The sequence below is a fragment of the Sinocyclocheilus anshuiensis genome, unplaced genomic scaffold (assembly GCF_001515605.1).
Source record: "Sinocyclocheilus anshuiensis isolate Anshui unplaced genomic scaffold, SAMN03320099.WGS_v1.1 scaffold1979, whole genome shotgun sequence".
Classification (NCBI taxonomy): Eukaryota; Metazoa; Chordata; class Actinopteri; order Cypriniformes; family Cyprinidae; genus Sinocyclocheilus; species Sinocyclocheilus anshuiensis.
Genome location: NW_015548473.1, coordinates 178,984 through 184,388, shown reverse-complemented (window position 1 = coordinate 184,388; position 5,405 = coordinate 178,984).

Genomic DNA, 5,405 nt, shown 5'->3' with positions numbered 1-5,405 from the left:
TAAAGCAAATTTAAAAAAGAAAAAAAAAAAAATACAAAAAAAAAATATATATATATATTACCCTTAAGTTAAGTCCCTTATGCTCACCAAGGCTGTATTTATTTTATCAAAAATACAGTAAAACAGTAATATTGTGAAATATTATTACAATTTAAAATAACTGTTTTCTTTTTTTTCTTTCTTTTTTGCTGACTGCATCATTGCTGAAAAGTATACAAAATGTGTGTATATTTCTTTAAAAAATAAATAAATCTTATTGACCTCAAACTTTGAATATATATATATAAACACGACAACTGCTTCTGACAGCTAAGAAATCTTTACAACAATAAAAGTCATTTAGCTGTGCCTGCACAATAGAGCATACTTGCTGTGCATGTATTGAATATGACCTTAAGAGAGATTAACGGCTTGTTCTGTGGTACGTCAGGGTGAACATTGGATTTCTGTGTTATTTTACAGACAGTGCTGTATTTTTTTTTTTTATCTGGCATTTGAAAACATGCGGGTTAATTCTGTGGCATTTTAGAGACAAAGACCCCTTGTATTTCAGTACAAAGAAATAAAGCTGGATTTTTGTTTCTGGCTATATTAAAGCATGTGCATGTGATGCTTTGTCCCTTGGGATGAATGGTGACGTATATGATCTCTACTTATGATCGATGTGAAATACTCTGCCAATACGATAGCCTACCTTCCATTGTAGGGTACAACAAAATGGTGAATCATTATAGAATTACTGCAGGAGTTTATGCTTTTGTGCAGCGGGAAGAAATACAATCTCAGCAAATCTAACCTGTCCAGCTGACAACACCTTCACTATTATAAATGGTTAATTGATAATGTAGATAGGCCTGAATCTCAAGTTTAATTCTGTGGGCATAAATTTGTAGGTCATTCATCCATCTTCATTTAGCCTTTGAGAAAATGCAAAATGTCTATCACGCTGACTGTGCTCTAAGTCTTTTTTTTTTTTATCACAGTGTAAAAGGACTATATTATCAACCAGCATCAAATCATCCAACACCCGCATTTCTGTCTTTTGCTCTCTCTCTCTCTCTCTCTCTCTCTCTCTCTCTCTCTCTCTCTCTCTCTCTCTCTCTCTCTATATTTCAAAGCTTTTACTTGCAAAAACCATAAATTTGACAGTATTTGACAGAAAATTACATATAATGTGATGTTAATCCATTTAGTTTTTCACTGTATAAGTACACTGTAAAAAAAATCAGTAAAAATAGGGTGCACTTTATTAATATGAATTTTCTATTTTCTACGGGTGTTTTACCTGTATTTTGAATTTTGCACTTCACTGCTTTTTTTGCGGGGGGCAAAGTGGTGCGAGTCATTTTTATGGAATGGCACACATAAAACATCACTATTACCTAATACTACATTTTATATCAGTGTATCACTTAATGACAGTCTATGTAAACAGCAAACAAGAATATGACCATGGTCCACAGTCAGATTCTTTATTTAGCTAACAGAGAGTCTTTGAGGTGCTTTCTGCCTGGCAATCATTTTGCACACATGTGGGAAGCAGAGGTATGAGAACATAGCATTTAAAGCGAATCATTCAAGTATAACGCCCTATTCATCTTCATAAGAACTTGTTAGTTTGTCATGTGAGAATGCATCATAGTACCTCTGTAGTAAAGGGTTTTGAAAACAGTTGGCAAAATAATAACAACAATAAGAATAATAAATAAATAAATAGAATGTCAAGTTTTACACAGAGTTTATATTTATCATGTACACTCTCTACATTATGAAAACTGGTAAAACATTAAGAAGCTTCTTTCAAAAGCTAACACAAGAGATATGGCACAAACAGGCATGGCTACCAGGTTGGGAAGATTAAATAAAACACTGGCCACAACTGCAGAGCATGAAAGCTTGTGGAGGCGTGTTATCAATGCAAGAAAAAGGAAATGTCAAATGAAAAATCATTTTCAGGATACATAACCAGCAGGGCAGTATCAGCGATTATTATGCTTATTACACAGCGAACGTCACTTAGAGACTTTTTAGAAGAGCCTGTTAGAAACCTTCCTTTAAATATGGTTTAAAAAAAAAAAACTCAAGCAATGTGTCAGGTCAGAAAATGTCAGCATACACTGGCAGTTACCTTGCACCCCTCTAAAATGCTTTGAAACAGAGCACTGTGCATACAAAAAGTAAGTTCCAGCTCCTAGGCTGACTTTAGCTTAACACTCAAGAACTAAACATGCAATTTCTCTCTCAAAAGCTAAAAAAAAATTATAATAAAGAGGGTTTTGAATGATGTCGACGCATTAATGGCTCCTTAACTGACTTTACTTAGAAACTCAGGCACAGCACGCACACACACTTTAGCTGGAACATATTAGCAGACCGGTTCTTATGGAAGATATCATTAGGATAATTCAGAAAGATGAATTCTGGGTGCCTTGAGGAGATCTAATATAGAAGTGCTATGATAGAGAAAATGCTTCTTCAGACATTAATGAATGAGTAAAACTGTATTATGAGCATGAAGAATCTGCTGACAGCTTTTCAGAGGGAACTTTATAAATTTATATGACTTTACACCTCTATGGTTCTGTCATCATTCACTCTCATAATGTTCAGAAACTGCGTGGCTTTAATACTTCTGCAGTACACAAGATAGTTTGAAGAATGCTGGTGTACCAAACTGTTTTTGGTTACCAGCTGACTGTTTGACTTCCACACTGACCATTGACTTCCATTGCATGGAAAAATATTACAGGAAAAAAAAAATGTATTACAGTTTTGGAAGGAAATGAGGGTGAGCAAAAGATGACAGAATTTTCAAGTTCAGACAACTCACTAACCCCAAAACAAGAAGACAGACGTACACTTGACATTGACACTCTATTCCATGCAATCATATGTACTGCCAGTCAGATTAAGTTCTTTCCCATTAAACTTTTATCCATACTGTCCCTCTCAAATGATGACTCCACATCAGAAATAATTCACATGGCACATCTTACGCTAAAACTTTGATAAGGGCTACTAAGTCATCACTTCCCAAGCGCTAAAATAATTTATGATGATATCAATTGCAAATGATCAGATTTCCTTGCATTTCCACGTCTCGTTTCTATGGATGTCACTCACTAACCAACATCCAGATGAGGCCACTACTTAATCACTTACAAACTGACAAGCGATCTAATAAGATCATTATACATGAAAACCTACTTTACATTTGAAAAGTGAGGCCTCGTGCACTATGAAAACATATGAATAGACTGACACATGTGGTAGTGGTGGGAGGGGAAGAGCTATATGAATATTAATACTCATACACAAAAGCCCTTAGTCGACCGGTAAACAAACAGCCTCTTTGGTTAAGAGAGACATTCCGAAGCCGCCTCAGGCACACGTAGACAAACACAATAAGCACCAGACTTCCTTCATCATATGAGTGATGACAATCTACTGTGGAGTGTCAGACCTCTGTGAGTGAGTCATACTATAAGGACCCCCTTGAGGTTTTCTCTTGAAATTGATGTTGAAAGCATAGTCTGAACCTATAGAAATCCTGATCAAGAACCCAAGAATAAAGCATCATTAATAAACAACTGAGATGCTTGATCCTAGTGAATCCTCAGCTAAACAAACCCAACATATACATGCTTTTCCAAGAGGCATCCATATAAACATTGCGGTGAGGGGTGTTGTGGTAAGAATAAGTGGACAGACGGTGCTTGACTAGAATAAGTAAGCGTGTGTAAATAAATCTCCAAATCCCCCTGAGGACAGTCAGGCTAAACATACTAAACCAGACCTAATTTATTCTCACTATAAATGAAAGACAATGGGCTCTCAAGGTTTAACAATGGGGAAATATCTTAGGATTCGTTCACTCTACCACTATCAAGGATGAAATGAACATTGGATTTCTGTGTTATTTTACAGACAGTGCTGTATTTTTTTTTTTTATCTGGCATTTGAAAACATGCGGGTTAATTCTGTGGCATTTTAGAGACAAAGACCCCTTGTATTTCAGTACAAAGAAATAAAGCTGGATTTTTGTTTCTGGCTATATTAAAGCATGTGCATGTGATGCTTTGTCCCTTGGGATGAATGGTGACGTATATGATCTCTACTTATGATCGATGTGAAATACTCTGCCAATACGATAGCCTACCTTCCATTGTAGGGTACAACAAAATGGTGAATCATTATAGAATTACTGCAGGAGTTTATGCTTTTGTGCAGCGGGAAGAAATACAATCTCAGCAAATCTAACCTGTCCAGCTGACAACACCTTCACTATTATAAATGGTTAATTGATAATGTAGATAGGCCTGAATCTCAAGTTTAATTCTGTGGGCATAAATTTGTAGGTCATTCATCCATCTTCATTTAGCCTTTGAGAAAATGCAAAATGTCTATCACGCTGACTGTGCTCTAAGTCTTTTTTTTTTTTATCACAGTGTAAAAGGACTATATTATCAACCAGCATCAAATCATCCAACACCCGCATTTCTGTCTTTTGCTCTCTCTCTCTCTCTCTCTCTCTCTCTCTCTCTCTCTCTCTCTCTCTCTGTCTCTCTCTCTATATTTATTTATTTTTATATATAAATGTCAGTCTGTAGCTCAACATCAAAACAAAGAGCACTACTTGCAACTCTGGCTTCAAAAAAACATGAAAAAAAGAGTTGGACTTCACAAGGATCCAAAATCAACCTTTGAGGAAATGCAATCTGTATGGTTTGTGCTAAAATAGACATTAAAACGTGTCTAAATCTTTTTTTGAGGAATAGAGTAAGGTAAAGGATAAAAAACTATTTTCCGCCACACACAAAAGTGGCCAGTGCTTGAAATTTGGCAATACATTGCTGTTCAATTAAATAAAACGACTATAATTAAGAATACAGTAGTACATGCAATGTGGAGTAGGGATGCAGATGTGTATTACAGACACAGTTTTTGGCTGGCATTGGTTGAGACCTGAGATGGCAGACAGGGCACAGTTGTTGATGGCAGACCAGAGGGCGATCTGGGCATGACAGGAGCTAGTGAACCCTGACATTTGTGTCCCAAAGTGTGTGTAGGAAGAAGGAATTTACAATTTTTTTTCTGAACTGCTAAAACACTAAACCCCAATCTTTGAACCATATTCTCACTAGTTTAAACCAATTTGTCGAATAAAGCACTCTTTCTGCTAAACCTTAAACATGTTCAGGCAGTTAGGCTCTATTTGAAAAGCTCATGCACTCTTTTTGCAAAACTATAAACACATTCTCATTCACTTAAACACTTATCACACTGGATGCATTTGTGCTGCAAAATGCTAAACACAAGTGGCAAAAGTATATACATTGTGTGTGTGTGTGTGTATGTATATATATATATATATATATATATATATATACTATATATTGCTATTT